The 17,708-nt window shown below is 32.6% G+C and overlaps 2 long non-coding RNA genes across 6 annotated transcripts; one reads left to right on the top strand and one right to left on the bottom strand.

The window, feature by feature from the left end:
- The first annotated feature begins 7,265 nt into the window (after nt 1-7,265).
- LOC114279510 (uncharacterized) lies at nt 7,266-15,706 on the top strand. Of its 5 annotated transcripts, none has more exons than XR_014351337.1 (5): nt 7,266-7,671; nt 7,857-7,947; nt 9,138-9,219; nt 15,451-15,482; nt 15,525-15,706. It is a non-coding gene; the product is annotated as an uncharacterized LOC114279510 (long non-coding RNA). The 5 variants fall into 5 exon arrangements; XR_014351334.1 differs by having other exon boundaries at nt 15,513-15,706; XR_014351335.1 differs by lacking the exons at nt 15,451-15,482; nt 15,525-15,706 and adding an exon at nt 14,825-15,433.
- LOC145807918 (uncharacterized) lies at nt 10,704-12,766 on the bottom strand. The gene is made up of 3 exons (XR_014351339.1): nt 12,330-12,766; nt 11,940-12,022; nt 10,704-10,842 (listed from the first exon to the last, which is right to left on the bottom strand). It is a non-coding gene; the product is annotated as an uncharacterized LOC145807918 (long non-coding RNA).
- Nucleotides 15,707-17,708: the final 2,002 nt, after the last annotated feature.

Genomic DNA, 17,708 nt, shown 5'->3' with positions numbered 1-17,708 from the left:
ACAAATCAATATGATCTTGTTTCACAAATCAATGTCCTTTTTCCGATGCAATAATTAAAAGCCATCGATGCTAAAATGACATTGCAATGCAAAAATGTCCAATGCATTAACATAATCCATTTTCAATTTTCCCCACACAATTCTCCAATTGTGATCACTTTCCACAACTCTTATCAATGCAATATCATAATACATTACAAGAGATAAAATAATACAACATTAACCTTCAAGCATTTTTCATATATAAATCATCATAATATAGTTCTAAAGGATGATATAACAATCTCAACATTCATATACTTTCCACATGTTAATCTCTATTTTCCACTTAGTCATTTCAAGACCAACCAATAATAAGCTATACAACAAGCTTCAATTAACCATTTTCTCATTTTCTTTCCATGGAACTTCCTTTTTATACACATTCATAGGAATATCTCAATCACATATTCACCATAATACTAGACAACCATAGATTCATAACATTTTATCATTTTCCCAAAATAAATCCTCAATTTCTAAGGTTTCCACAAAACTAGGCTTTTCCTCATTTTTGAAGGGATTTTTTCAAGACAAAATCCCTCATCAACAATATAATTCATACTCTCAAGAGCTTCTAGAAAACATTGAGAAAACCCACTTTTAAAATCATCAAGAACTCATGAGCCCAAAATCAAAGCTCAATACTACAAGAAGAAGTTCCAAAATCACATAAACTTGTAAAAATGTATATATAACTCTAAGAGAATCCCTACCTCAAGCTTGGAAGAGAAAGGAGAGAAAAACCCTAAATCATTAAGAACTCACGATGAAAACTTGATTCGATCAGTGAGAACGTAGCCCTCGTCGCCCTCTTCGATTCGGTGTAAGAAGCCCTCTCAAATTCTTGGTAGATTTTGCTAAATCTTAGAGAGAAGATTGAAGTTTGGTGAGTTTGTAGAGAGAAGAGAGAGCAAAGTGGATAGAGAGAGAGAGAGAAAGAGAAGAAAATTTGAGCCAAAAACACTTTTGGCATCAATTTTGAGAAAAAGAGTACAAAAATCGAGATAGACGCGCTGAAATCCGCCCAAGCGGTTTCAATTCTGCATGAGCAGAATTCCCAATCCGCACGAGCTGAAAATTTTGCCTTAAGGGCAGAATGCTCCAGAGAGCTGCCTAGAAAAAATCCATCAAAATCCACTCGAGCGGTTTTCTGCCCCAGAAAACGCTAAAAATTTTAGAAGACTCTGTGAAGATCCGCTCAGGCGGATTCCAATTCCGTATGAGTGGTTTTGCCCATAAACTTAGAATGTGATTTAGCAAACCAAAGCAAGTTCCAATGCCCAAAACTCAAAGTTTTCAACTGGAAAAAGTTAAGAGAGGTTAAATAGGAGTAGAAAAAGAATCTCAATGACCCGATACGGTAAACAAAACATCAAATGAGATGCATACTACCCTACTACACAATACGAATTAAGCCTAAGACCCGGGACATCACATTTCAGTCTTCAAGCTCTTCTGTAAATGTGTTCTCAACTCAAATATCTAGCAAAATATTCTGACCTTACCTCTTTTTGACATCGTTTGGGGCCACTTTTTATTTTTCAAACACATATTACTTGTGCTGAAAGTTGTTGTAGTTCACTGTCCTAGAAACCAATTTTCTTCCAAATTTTATTTCTCCGTCTTAAAATCATTTTGGGCCCTGGCATTCTTCTTGAAATACTTTCCTAACTCAATGAACTAGTACCAGTTAAAATATTATAATAATTGAACTTCGTTTGGCATGGGTTTCATTAGTTTTAGTCCAATAATTCAGTGTTGAAAATAAGAAGTGTGAAAAATTCTAAGAAATTTTGTGATGACTCCTAAGACATATCTGTAATATTCTTTTTGGTTGCTATACATGATTGTGTCGTGCTATATAAACTTTATGTCATTGTGGTTTTCAAACTAAAATTTGTGCATGTATCAAAATGTGAATTTGACGAAATAAAGAAACACAAGCTTGAACCGATGCATTAAAAGTTAAAAGTTATGTGGTGAGCTCGGTTTAGAGTCTTGCGTGAATCAATTGCGAACCATAACATGGTACATGAAGGTATTTTGTCTCTTATCGGTATAGGCGATATAAGGTTAGTGGTGCGGGCGTCACAACATAGACCGTTCCCTTGGGGCAGACCGTGATGTCACGACTTGGGTACGTAACCCTAGTGCGTGGACTTCATTGGCAGTTACAGCAAGTAATATTTAAATATTTGTCCAAGGGGGAGTCAGACTTGTTTGTGGCTATTGCTTAGTGGTTGAGTGGAAATGGTGCTCCACGGGGAGTTACTTAGACTTACCTGATAAATTAAATCTATGAGAATTCAAAAAGAAAAGTTTGGCATTTTCTTTATGATGAATCACTACTTCTGCTTGCCATTGTTCTTGTTATCAATTGTTATTATTTCAACTGCTAGCATTCCTGTTATGCTTATTACTCTGTTACTACACAATATTCATTATTTGTGAGTATTATTTTCAAGGTGGGTGTTTCGGGTTGTAGTATTTTATTGAGCTCGTTGCTCATTGGCATTTTCGTTGCTCTAGCGTTTTATGCCAAGTACCAAAGAAATTGAAGGAAACACTAAAATCTTGGAAGGCGACTGTCACGGCCCAAACCCGCCCCTATAAATTTAGTATCGTAACCGGCCATCAATCTTTGGAACATGACAGATAACTTTTGAAAAAGTATTGGTTACGTGAAATTCCCGCTTGACAGTCGCTCGATTCTCGCTCGAGCGTGAGACTCAAACCTTCGCTTGAGCGTGACTTTTGTCGCTCGAGCAATCTGCAAAAACACATGAACTTCTGCGAGCATGCATTTCACGCTCGAGCGGACTTCTGGTCACTCGAGCGGAGGTGCCAAAACAAAGGTGGTTGCTCGAGTGTACAATACTTTGCTCGAACGGAGGGTGCAAATTCTGGAATTTCCAGATTTGCTTCCAAGGTCCAAAACTCAATCTTAGAAACTTGAGGAAACACTTAGAAACTCATAAAACATCATGAATTAGGATCATTTCAAGAAATTATGGCCCAATAGCTTGCCAATTGTGCAAAAAAATTTCAACTTAAAATTTAATTTATGAATGCTCCATGAACATGACATGCATGAATTTCTTTGAACTTAAGCTTCTCAAAACATGATCAAATGCTACAAAACAATATGAAACTTGATGATTTCCCAAAATTAAGGTGAATTCAAGACATGCATGAGGAAATTCTTGGCAATTAAACTCAAAATATGAGAAAATATGTATGCATGCATAGTATGACTCAATACTTTTCATTTCTAACTCAATTCTTACTTTAATCAACATAATTCTGTTATGATCATGCATTATATTCTAGATTTCAAGGCTTAAGGATAAAATTATTACCTAGAGACTTGAGTTCATAAATGTTGAAGTTGTAACTTTCAAATTCTCTTCAATCTCTCGACAATTCTTACAAGTTTCCCCTTTCTTACTTGATCCCAAACCCTTCCTTAGTCTCTCATTTCTCTCTCACGTTTGAGTCACAAGATGAGGGATTGAAATTGTATTCTTCATAGTCTTGAATCAACAATTTGCCTTATATAGGCTTGGGCAAAAGTGTAATTATTTATTGATCAAGTTAATTAAGTAGACATTAAATTATTTTAATTTAATCGTTCCCAAACCGAATTTCAATTAAACCTACCACAAAATTCTAAAAATTCTAGTTAACACATAAATCAAGTCAATTTCTGAATCGGATACTGATAAGGCCTTCAATTTGTAATCTGAAACGGAAACATGAACAGATTTTTCAACGCTAAACAGATATAAACACATATAATGCAATGTATGATGCAAAATTTCACTTTAATTTCTTTTTAGGTATAATTAAACATGGATTAACGTTAACTATGGATCAGGGTTGTTACAGCAATGTTTAGCCTTGGTTAGTTTGAGGTGTGCCCAAGTCCCATGAACCCTTTTCCTGAGTTATCTAGTTTTCTCTAGTTTTTATTATTATTTTAATTTTTTTTTTTCTATCATGAATGTACTAAGACCAAGCTTTAAGTTTGATTTGGAGTTGTAATTTAAGAATTTTTAATTTTTGTTTTGTTAATTAATGGATGATGGAAAACTTGGTAGCAACAATGATTATAAGTTCTTAATTAAGAAAGTTGATTTTAAGTTTTAAACCTTATTATGATATCCTCAAATTTGGGGCGTCACATGCATTGCACGGTTTTAAATTGGAACGATTTATTTTTTGGAAAGTGTTCGATCCTTGTAAGGCGGTAAATAGCATAGTGATCCGGGTAGTTGAATTGGGATTTGGAAATGAATTGAGTATGGTATTGGTACCCGCGCGGAGAGTCAAGGTGTTCAATTGTCTTGCCTTGTGCTTGGTGTTGGACGAATGTAGGAAAGGTTTTCTGGGTGTCCACGGCCCTACTGTATTGAGCCGACAAATGTGTGTTTTAGGTGCCCATCGCCCTTTTGTATTGTGAACCAGGAAATGTGGAACTATTTTGATATATAAAACACACACACACACGTATATGTGTGTGTGTATTGGGCTCTTACCTTGGGATTTTAGCGCGTATTTACTGCAACATGTTTTATGTTGGACTTTGATTTTGCAAAAGTGCATCGACCATCATTCTTTTAAAAGTATAAAACAATGGATTTCGGCATAGTACTTGCATTAGCATGATCATAATGATATCAAACATTTATATACATTGTTAAATGCGTTTCTATTAGGCATCATTGCTCATTTTTATCATGACAAACAAATTTCGGGTTTTGATGATGTGATTCCACCCTACTGGTGTTCTCGTGGAAACTTTGACAGAGCACTGAAGCTCCTTGGATATTTATGTGTTTATAGCTACCGAGTTTACTTGTTTGGGAAAGCGTTCCACTTATTTGTAATGAAAGCCCTACTCTTAAAAGACGTAAGCTCTTAGGATACTTTGTTGTATTCCTCTTATTTATTAAATTATCTTGTATTATTTATTTTGACTGAAAGTGATGTAATGCCAGAATGTAACTTTTATAAAAGAAATTCCAAAGAGGGACAGAAATGTTTTGAGTTCAAGATAACATTGTGTTTAATCTGATTTCTTTACTTCATTTTATATCATGAAACAAGACGATAATAAAAGATTAGTGGAAATCCTTAAAATCACGGGCCTTATTCTATCACATATGCAAGTTTGCTAATGCCTATAAGTGAGACAAATTACATTACATCACTGCCATGTGACTCCTTTTTTTATTTTTTGGAGCAGTATGGGACACCCAGTGTGACACCTCTCATTAACAAGCATTGTCTACTTGCTTGATCGTAAAAAATGTTACATGGTAGGCCGTGACTTTAGTTATGTATGACAACCGTCAGTTTTAGTTAAAAAATCATTATAAGGTATCATATTAATCTTTTTATTTTTTTATATATATTTTTATAAAAAGTTAAAAAATTATTAAAATAACATATTCTCAAATGAGACCTGAATTGAAGAGTAAAGCTACGGGGTGTAATTGTTTCAAGCTGTTATAAAGAAACAACTAAAGTTTTGGAATTCAAATTCACAGTTGAATGAGAGAAAAGCTCCATGAATGTAACTATAATGGTGGAGATCATGGAGGTGAGGTTCCATAGTTGCTGCGAATTCGAAAGACACATATAAATAGACGAAGTGAAAGACAGAAAGCTTTGGAACATATCTAACATTTATCAATTTCTTACTTTTCTCTTTTCTTTTTCTGCACTGAGTAGATTTTAATTTAGAATAGTAATCTCTTTATTAGTTCTTACCTGAATAGAACAACTAATGTAATATACAAGTATAATTGAATTATTTAATTAATCAATTACTTTGTTTCTGTCTCAATCTCTTCCTCACATTCTTAACTTGATTATTACTGCATTAAGTTCTCTTCACTTTTTAAATTTTTTCAAACTTAAGCACAAACATCAAAGTCTTTTTTGTTGAGGCAAAAAGAATATTTTAAATTAACTTAATTATTATTTGTAAGAATTATTTAATTTTTACTAACATACACAAATTTAAATTTATAATATTTGAACTATCAAAAAAAAGCTAACAACTTCCTCAGAAATTTCATTTTCAAGTCATGAGGTAAACAGTCAATGCCTGAAAGTGTTTGATTCGATTCCAAAAACTTTATGAGTCACATGTTTCAAATTCAGACAAGATTTGAATTGATGTCCACAACATGCTATGCCCATCTCTTAGATTTTATTACAGTTTTCAAGCTTCTTTGAAATTACCATATTGACCACTTCAAGCATAAGTACTCTTGATACATACTGCGTTTGAATTTTGATTACTTTTTCGTACTTTACTTTAAAATTTGGCTCTCTTTTGGCAGGGCTTCCAAACTTTAGTTCTACCATTTGTTTTCAACGTGGTGTTTGCTTACAGTTTTCAAAAATTAATTTCACACTCAGTTTTGAAAACTCTGGCTAACGCGAAAAAATTTGGACTAACCGGTCGTCCCATCGGACGTCCCACCGGTCGTCCGACCGGTTGACCGGAACAGTGCACATATATATATATATTTTTCCAATTGACCCATGTTAATTTTTTTATATTCAATAAAAAATATTTTTCGAATTTTTTAAAAATTTTTATGAGTTTTGAATAGAATTTTGAGTTGTGTGTTTAGTTATGAGTTGTAAGTTTTTGTATCAAATATCATATATTACATCAAAAATTTCCCACTCAATTCAAAACTCATTTCAAAACTCATTCACCAAACAAATTTTTCATACTTAAATCATAATTCCAAAACTTACAAACTTAAAATTAGGGGTGAACATAGGGTTATCCGACTCGCCCTACCCTACCCTACCCTACCCGCAGACTTTTGGGCGGTTTCGCAAACACGTTAGGGTCGGGTACGGTTTGGATTATGGCTGAATTTCGGGTTGCGGACGGGTTGCGGGTTTGAACCGCACCCGCCCAACCCGCATGCTGACATAGATATATATATATATATATATTTTTTAATATAAAATATGAACCGTTGATCTTCATCTTTATTCTACAAACAAAAGTAAAAAACAAAGAACAATGCTATAGATCACTAATTTATCATCACTAATCACACCACTAGTGAGGTGACAATTGAAAAAAAAAAAAAAAAAAAAAAAAACATGACACAAAACACATGTGACAGTAGGTCTCACTCACTGCCACATCATTAGAGCCACCACTAATTACTGGTCTAAAGCATTTTTGAAAAACAAAACCCTAACAATTCATTCTCATCTCATCTCACACATTTGCGCAGCTGGAGCCTGGAGGAGAGAGTTGAGCTCCTTCTCTCATCTCATATCAGTCTCTCTCTCTCTCTCTCTCTCTCTCTCTCTCTCGTTTTTCATCACCGATCGATCTCTGCTTTCTCATCGCAACTCTGTCCGTAGTTTCACTTCGAATCTCACTCTCTCGTGCTTTGCAAGATCGACTCTGCTCAGGTACGACTCAGTCTCTGTTTTTTTTTTTTGAATTTGTTGATGTCTGTCTGCTCATCCTTAACTTTGCTTTCTCATCGCCGATCGATCTCTGCTTTCTCATCGCAACTCTGTGCGCATCTTCACTTCGAATCTCACTCTCCTGTGCTTCGCAAGATCGACTCTGCTCAGGTAAGACTCGGTCTTTGTTTTTTTTTTTTTTTTTTTTGAATTTGTTGATGTTGAATATGTTTTTTTGCTTTACTTCGACTCTGCTTCACTTCGAATCTGTTTTTTTTTTTTTTTTTTTTTTTTTTTTTTTTTTTAATTCGTTTATGTTGAATCTGTTTTCTTGAATTTGTTTTTTTGATTCACAGGGAAGCTTCACTTGGACTCTACTTCACTTCGAATTTGTTTTTTTGAATTTGTTGAATTTGTTGTTTTTTGAATCTGCTCACAGCCTCACAGGTAAGACTATTTGTAATTAAATCTGTTTATGATGAATTTGTAATTAGATCTGTTTATGTTGAATTAGATCTGTTTATTTTCTGAATGTTTTAGTTGGAGCCATATGTAATTAGATCTGTTTATATTGGACTTTGTAGCTTGCCCTGATGATCTAATTAGATCTGTTTTTTATTTGATATTCTAGTTGCCCTAATTAGATCTGTTTTTTATTTGATCTAATTAGATCTGTTTTTTATTTGATATTCTGAGGAATCTGATAAGGCATATATGAGTTGTTTGAGTTGTTTGAGGCATCCTCTTGTTTGACTCTGAATGTTTTAGTTGTTGGGTTTGATCTGGCAATTGAAAACTTGTCTTTTGTTGTATATCCTTTTCTTTTTTTCAAATGGGAAGAGATATTGTGTTGATGTCAATTATTAGGAACTTTATAATGTTCTTTTTTTTATGGATCAAGCAGCTCTTTGGAGAAGGGTTCTTAATGTTTTGTCTGCAATAATGAGCCTTTTTTTTTTTGATGACGTCTTTGATATAAAGGAATTGGGGTGCTATTTTACTTTATTTGAATCCAGTTGTATGGTAATTTGTAAGTACCAGACATCAATGGCAAGACCATATTGTTAGTATTACGAAGTCTAATCCTAGTGGTTTTTCTTCTTAACTTATCAATAAAAAACAATAATAGCTGAATCTTTTGGAAGAAGTATCTGTGAATTCTCAAAATGTCACTGATGTTTTTGCATGCTTTTGGCATGAAAACCGTTAATACGATGCTACATAAGATTTAATAAGACAAGTGTAATTATTCTGCTTCTGTGATGGTATCCTCATCAATGTATCTTTTCATTTTGATTTTGTGTCTTGCTCTGCTTCTTTGACTGCATGTCATCTTTAAAATGCAAATATAAAATGGTAAGGCATAAAGGGACACCCAAGAGAGCAAGTGGAACTTTGGAAAATTTTATTTTGTGATTTACCTGTGTTTGCTTCTGAACTGTGATAGATTATACTTCCCATACATTTCAGTTGTATGTAAGATGGCAAAGGCCAACTTCCCATTACAGTCAAAAAAAGAAAAGGATATACAACAAAAGACAAGTTTTGTTTGAGAATTTATTTATCTTTATTTTTATTTGTATTATTCATTTTCTAATGTAAGTTTTATTAATCTTCTCTTGTTGACTTCTAATTAGGTACTTTGGAGTCAAGCTCATCTTCAACTTCAACCTATAATGTTGATGCTATAATTGATGTCTAATATCCATTTGGTCATTGGTAATTTTTTCATATACTCAACACATTTTTTTACTATATTGAGATGCAATATATAGACACTAGGTATGACCCGTGCCTGAAGGCACTACCAACAATTTTTTTGGTGTCACGTGCTACGAAACTCAATGATAATAAATCAATTCAAAATGGTAAATGTCACTCCGACTTAAAACTTCACATATAAGAAATTAAAATTATTTCTACACATTGAATTAGCGAAAGCATTTATAAATTTCAAATAGTAAATTTCAAAATTAAAGTCCAAAAAATGAATTATGTATTTGAATGTAGCATATGCAAAGAATCTAAAAATATTTGCTAAACTTAAAAGTCCAAATAACAAATTTTAGATTTTTATCCACGTCAAAATGACACACCTATACACTATAGCAAGTTAGAATGTGATAACTTTCAATAGAAGAATGTTATTGAATTCCTTCAAATAAAGGTCAATGAACATTATGATACAAAAGAATAATCCTAACTAACCCAAAAATAAATAAATAAATAATTTAACATGAGAGAGCCAACCAACGACACACTGGTAGAAGCAACATAACCCAATGTTTCTAATATGGATCAATGACCTGCAACAAAATCACTCGCTTAAATTCGCTTCAAAAAATCAATAGCTATGAAAAATCACATCAAAATGCATATGAGAAATCGGAAGAAATTGTAATGAAGAATAATTGCATCAAAAGAAACTGTAACATGAAAAATCGAATCAAAATACATATGAGAAATAGGAAAAACAATAGATATGAATTAAGAAGAATTAAACATAACTGTTATGGTCAATTGAATTATGTATGCATTACTAAAGTAAACAAATGAATAGAAAAGCAAATAATAGTATAGAAGGATCAATTGAGAATGCCGATAAATCATACAAACCTCCAAATAGAATTAAACTCGAATTTTGTAAGGGGAGCAAATAATTTTCTTTATTAAGACTAAGAGAGTCGTGTTATAAGGAAGAAGAATTTTTAAAGGTTGTAAAACCAAACAAAATTAAAATTTTAAACAATTAAAGCTTACCTTGTGCGAAGTATCCATTTTTGGATGATCATGCTCCTTTGAGTTTCCATCCTTGTGATAATGCATAACCCATTTTCTAGTTGAAGCATTATGTATAACAATTAGTAGGCAACAAAAAAAGAATCAAACTTGAAATTAATGTTAATGGGCAAATCTAACTAAAATTAAACCCAAGGTTCATTAAATAAAATTAACTGTACTATTTTTTTAAACAAAGATTACAACCAAATACTTGTGCTAGTTCATTTATCATTTTAATATTTTTGGAATCAAAACCATTCAGAAACACATTTAAATCTAACCCATTTAAAAAAAAAGAAAAAGAAGGGAGATCTGTATTTGCAGTGGTAGAAGCAACCTAAAAAAAGAAAAAGAAGAAAGAAGAGCATCAAGAAGACACATCAAGTGAAGGTTAAAAACAAAACTATGTCAATATGCAGCAATTCACTATGCATATCTCTAGTATAGGATGGCAAGACAATTGATCAACATGCCTCATAACCCTTCAGTGATTGTTCAGCAACCTCTTTTCTTTCCTGGTCAGTCTTAAACTCAGCAAGATACCGGTAGTAGTCACCTTTCCTGAATTAATCAGAACATAGAGAAGACAAACTTACTTCCAATTTGGAAAGGAAAGAAATATGAGAAAAATAAAAAGTCACATTCAAGGTAGGCCTCAAACCAAATTGTATTAGCATGAAAAGTATCAACTGATAAAACCAAACGACACTAACTAATGTACTTCAAAATAAATAAAAATAAAAGAAGCACACCAACTAATAGGGGAAAAAAAAAAAATCTAAATCAATAACCAACACAAACAATTATTGCAAAACCAACTCACCATTGACAACAAATTGAATTCATCATGGTAATGAAAAAAAAGAAAAGAAGCAGAGAATAACATTCTAAGCTAGTTTCCATATTAAAAAGTAACAAAGACTAACAATTAATGGTGTTCTACACAAAATGGGAAACCAATATGATTAGTGGTGTTCATACACTATCACCACAACCATATATGTATTAAGCATACTACATTGCAAGTAGACAAACCAGTTTTCTAATCATTGAACCCATACCTACTATTTTCAATGTATTTGATGGAGGTTAGTTTAGTATAGGATGTGAAGACAATATATATCAACAACCAATGTAAACAATTATTACAAAACCAACTTTATATGCAATAGTAGCTTTCCTTGAACTATCTGTTTCAATTTTTGATATATATCATTAGTTTTTCAACTTAATTGGTCTCTAAGTGAGTTACTCGAAGCTTAAAGTAGAGTGAAGAAGATGCAGTTATGATGGCATGACTTTAAGAACATGTGAACATTGTATTTGCCTATGCAAGCCAAATAATGTTTTATGTAATAATTGTAGGCTCTAATAATTAGTAAATGTTTTCATAGTAGCAGAAGCAAAACCAAGGAAGATCTACAGAGTTAATTTTCATCGTTTGATGCTTAATACGGATCAAAAATCATAGATGGGATAATGAAAGCACCCTCACAAAAATCAGACACCTAAACTACAAAACCAAAAATTACTATCAAACAACAAAACAACAAATCCAAACAACTCCTTCAGGATTCAGAATTTAAACAACAAATCAAAATTACAGGCAAGAGCAGAGAAAGTGAAAAGGCAAACAACGAAGAGTGACTAAATCTTACCGGCAAGAGCAGAGAAAGGGAAAAACACAACATAATCAACAACGATCGGGAAAAAATACTGTACAGCGAGTTCGAAGTCTTACCTAAATGAGAAACAAATCACATAATATAAATGAGAAAAAAATCACATAATATAAATGAGAAATACAATCAAACCCAAATGAGAAACAAATCACATAAGAATTTAGACACCCAACGAAAACCCAAATAAAAATTTTGAGGCATTTTGGAGACCCATTTTACAAATCACATAGTGAATGCATACAAAAAAAAAAAAAAAAAAAAAAAAAACCAAAAAAGAAAAAAAAAATTGAAGCATTCACTAATAGACCCATTCAATAAAAAATTGAAACATTCAATAAAATATAAGAGGGAAAAAAAAAGGCTCACTTGTTAAATGGGCCGTTGTGCCATTGCTCTCCATTTCTTGAAACATTCACTAATAGACCCACACAACACTTCCATTCATTGTCTAACTTCAATTTTTCAAGTCTAATCAAAACAAACTAAAACATCTTGTTTTTGAAAAACAATAAAATCAAACATAAAGGCATTCTAAACAATGCTAATTTTTAAAATTACAGTAAAAATGATCACAATGATTATTATCAAAATAGTATGAAATTCAAAAATTAAAATAGAAGACCCAAATTATTAGCATAAAAAAATCAAGTACTCGCTCTTCTTGGTTCTTGCTTCTCTACCGTCTCTGAACAAAAAACATAAACTGCATGTATCTAATAATCCAGAAGATAGCCAACATATAAAATGAAGCCTAGCTAGTAAAAATGAAGCCAAGTTAAACAATAGATAAACAACAAATTATTAACAAATCCATCAATGGAAGGCAGACCAATTACCTAATCAACTATTGTAGCAAACAAAGCCATAACAACTTTTTATGAGCTAATCAAACACACCTTCAAGCCAAGGCATATGTACCTGAAGCAAAAGGAAGAATAAAAAATATAAGCAAGCAAGCTCCATTATCCACTATCCATTATCTTAAATCAACTCCATAAAAATTGCCCACTATTTATTATTAAAAATAAGATCCAACTCCCATTGATTGATTCACCAATTTGAATATACCTATGTTTTTGTTAACCTTACCAAATATCCAAGGCATGTATCATTCACTATTTGGGGAGAATGTAGAATAAACTATAATGGATTCACTCACTAAATTTTTTTTTTTAGTGTGTGTGTGGGGGGGGGGGGGGAATATATAATAAACTATAAGATAACTTTGATCAGTTAGGATATTCACATTACCAGCACTAAGTGCATTCAAACATGGTTAATCAAACTCTCTGTAAGAAAGATTGTTTAGTCATTTACTTGGCTTGATAGAATCACTGAACAAAAAAAAAAAAGTATATAATTATGTAAGAAAATGAACTATTTTAATTGAGGTATTTTACAGAACATCCAAAATTTGACCATCAAAAACAACCGCCACAACTTTCTAGCAAAATTTGCAATTGGTTACCTGACCAAAGGTAATGTTGAAGAAAATAACCAACAATTCTATAGCAAAATTGAATGCTTATGTGTCATGAAATGTGAATCTGAAAGGTTCAACTAAATGCAAGTAAAGAAATGATGTCTATTCCTAACAAAGAAAAAATATGCACAACATCATTGCAACTTAAACCTAAACTCAGAAAACCCACATAGAAAAATCGCAAAAAAATAATAGAACACAGACCCAGAAGTAGAAATCAAGAGAAGAATAATATTGGTAATTGGATGATTCCCATTATCCAAAAGCAAGTTAAAAAATTATTGGGTTGATTCCCATTTCTCCACAAAATCAAATCGAAAAATCTATATATGAGAGAGGATACCATCAACTGGATTTGTTGTGTGTAAATTTCATTTAAACATTTTATCAAACACTTAATAAGCAAGGAATATAGAATGGTTAATGGGTAACTCAATAGAATGGTTAATGGCACAACAACCATTCAATGGAGTAACTCAATACAATAGTTGCACAAATTCCTACTAAAGAAAAATCAATACAATATAGAATGGTTTCGTGTGTATATATTATCTGTATAAGAAAAATCAACAAAACAATACTCACAGTCTGATTTTGGGAATTGTTCTTTCTCTACTCCACTAATGTTCAAATTAATGTACACCTATGACCTATGAGTAAGCTAGCCAACTGAATTCAACAATTTCAAAATGTATGTATACATATTTTTCCTCTTGGCTGGGCAGAATCAGCTAGATCAATACACAGGAAAATAGAATTTCATATATATATTCTATTCACAAATTAGTAAGACTAAGAATATTGACACACAATGAATTTAATGAATCAAGGATTCGATATAAATTAACATGAAACTGTGAAATGGATAATTGTAGAGTGATTTAAACTGTAGCATTATTGCCTTAAAATCACAGTTTATTGCCTTAAAACATGTGATTTAAACTGTAGACAAAAAATATGTGATTTAAACTGTGAAATGTATATGTGATTTAAACCCAACTAAAGGCAGCTAGCCAACTAAAATTAATGTACACCTATGAGGAAGCTAACCAACTAAAGGCAGCTTCTCCAAAATTTACATATACATTTTTTTTTTTCTTGGCTGGGCATATTAGGCCAATATACAGGAAAATAGAATTTTAACACACAAAATTGTTTTCCCTTTAACATGCCAGGTATAAGAAATTAACAAAACTCACCGATTATGAAATGTAATGAAAACAATACTCACAGTTTAATCTCACAGTTAAATCAACAAAACAATACTCACAGTTTGATCTCTGTGGCTTCAAAGAAAAAAAACAAAAAAAATCTGGCTGCTAATCACCCATAATGAGAGAGAAAAACTGACTCAAGGTTGGTTTCATTGAAAACCAAGGGCTGGAGAACCTCACCAATTACAGATTCTGGAGAACCTCAAACAAAAGATTTTGAACCTCACCGATTACAGATTCTTGATTATGTTTGTTGCCGCGATGTCGCCGATTTGGACCCCGCGATGTCGCCGATTAGCACCCAACAAACTCTCCAATGCGAAGTCGCCGGTTAGCACCCCTGCGAAGTCGCCGATCTACTATGTTTTCGGGGGAGATTGAAGATGAAGAGTGAGCTCTGAGAGTGAGAGATGAGGGAGACAACTCAATTTTAAATTTTGAATGAGAGAGAGAGAGAGAGAGAGAGAGAGAGAGAGAGAGAGAGAGAGAGAGATGGATGGATGGATGGATGGATGGAAGGGAAGAAGAAACCCAACAAAATGTATTTGTCTCTTTGAACACCGTACGATTGATCACCAATGTAAATCCACCATTGAAAATGTATTTGCCTCTTGGACATTTTTTAGCCGTTAGATTGAGTCAATCTAATGGCTCACATTGTGAGAAAGGGACAATAGTCACATCAGAATTCAAAAACCATTCTTACTTATTATATAGATTTGTTTATTTTTTCATTTCTTACTATAATTGAAGATTAAAGTTTATATTTTTTCAATTTGTTTTTGTGTAGGGTTCATCAACCAAATGCATGGAATTAGAATTAGAATTAGAATTAGAATTGGAATTGGAATTGGAATTGGAATTGGAATTGGTATTTGTGAAAGTTGAATTGGATGTGATTCATGAAGATGAAGTTTGATATCTTAGAAATGTTTTAATTTTATTGCATGGGTTTGTATTGAATGAAGTTTGACAACAATTTTTTTTATTTATTTGCGTTTTGGTTTTGGATGAATGTAAGTTAATGAAGAATTATTATTTTTTTTGGAGGGGGGTTAGGAATGATGAATGTTGAATTTTCAATGTAGGATTTTTTTATTTGGGTTATGAATGATGAATGTAGGATGAATGCAAGTTAATGATGAATGTAGATTTTGTTTAGGTTATGAATTGAATTTGTTGTGTTTTTTATTTTATAAGTTTTTTATAAGTTTTAATTCATTAATTATTAATGTTGAAGCATTTTAGAAAATATGAGGAAAAAGGTCCAAAATAAAGATTGACAAAATGGGGAAAAAAAAAGGTTTAAAAATAAATTTTTGGAAAAAAAGTTCAATCCGCAAATCGCCCGCAACCGCCCGTACATCCGCGAACCCTATCCGCATAAACCGCAAACCGCATTGCGGGCGGTTGCGGGTTGACTTTTTCCCAAATCGCATAGATGTGGGAGGGTCCAAACCGAACTGCAAATCGTCCCAAACCGAACCGCGGACATCCGTATTTAAAATACAATTTTATTCTCAAATCATATTTAAAAAACTCTACCAAACGCAATCTTAATTTTCCTCCTCTGTTTTTTTTTGTTTTTGTTTTCACCCCTTCTTCTACAAGTCGAAGATCCTTAGTGACGGTAGATTTTGTTTGCATGGAGAAATATATTTTGATTTAACTTATTTGACACATTAAGATTATGCACATTAATTGAAGATTATGCACATTAGATTAGTCATACTATTTGAATTTTTAATGAATGATGACATCCCAATTAATACTTTGGATCCTTCATTTTTTTAATTTATTATAATAATAAATTCAAATGAAATTATTAAAAAAGACACGAATTACGTTGAGGCAACCCATCTCACAATTAAATCCACTCACCCACTAAATTATGATATAGGGTTCATGACAACACTTCCATCACTATTAACGACCCACGCACTTCAAAACCCTCAAAACCTCCAAAACTCTTCGGCGGCTTCTAGCGGCAATAGAGGCAACTATTTGAGTACACACCTCCAACAATGGCATTGAGTGAAATTTTTTCCCACAATCCCAATATCATGAGACGAATGGAGCATCACAATGTAAGCTTGGAGAAGGATCATAGCTTGGATGATATTCTAAGCTCGCAGAAGGTTGACCTTGTAATGATAAATTTTTCAAAAAAAAAAAAAAATGGTGAAAATGGTTCAACTTTTCGATACTAAACTCCCGAATATATGCCAAAAAAAGGGCAACATATGGCAAATTAAAAGAATTAATTTGTCAACATCTAACCAAACATTATTTATATATATGTTCATCACTTTGGATCCAAACTTTTTTATTCATATGTTTGGCACTTCGAATGTAATCTTAATGCATACTTATGTTTTGGTCATGTGCTGAATTTTAATTTTATTTGTTGACGAAACTGATTGGTGCATACTTATCTTTGTTTGTTAATTTTGATAGGTTATACTTGTTCACAGGCACATGACTTTACGTTTTTATAATGTTTGATAACACAAGTTTGAACATGTATAAATTGTTCGGTAACATACGTCCGAACATGGATAATTTGTTCAACAACATAGGTCCGAACATCGTAATGAAGAGATCGACAGAGGAGAGAGGTCAACAATGAGGGTGATCGATAACAGACAAAGATCGACATCGGAGCATTGTCGACTGTAAGAGGAAACTTGAGTTCAACGGTGAGAGTTCAACAGCTGACGATGAAAGAAAGCTTGAGTTCAATGGTGAGAGTTGAACAATTAAGGGTTTTGGGAGATGAAAGGTTTTCAGGGAGTGTGCTAATAGGTGTGCATTTCGGTGGGTCCGATGTTTTTAGAAGGAAACTTTTGGTATTATTCAGATGGGTCTTAGAAATTTTTAGAAGTTTGAATTTTGTATGTGGGAGTCCAAAGAAATGGAGGATTCAAAGTTTTAATTGAAATGCTACTAGCAACACTCATTTTTAACATACTGAACAATTTTCTAATTTTTCACATGGCAAGTCTCACACACACATACACACACACACACACATATATATATATATAT

Source organism: Camellia sinensis, chromosome 14, assembly GCF_055761805.1.
Source record: "Camellia sinensis isolate YWXY chromosome 14, ASM5576180v1, whole genome shotgun sequence".
In the NCBI taxonomy this organism is placed as follows: domain Eukaryota; kingdom Viridiplantae; phylum Streptophyta; class Magnoliopsida; order Ericales; family Theaceae; genus Camellia; species Camellia sinensis.
Note: the sequence above shows the minus strand (reverse complement) of the source record. Positions and strands in the feature narration are given on the sequence as shown.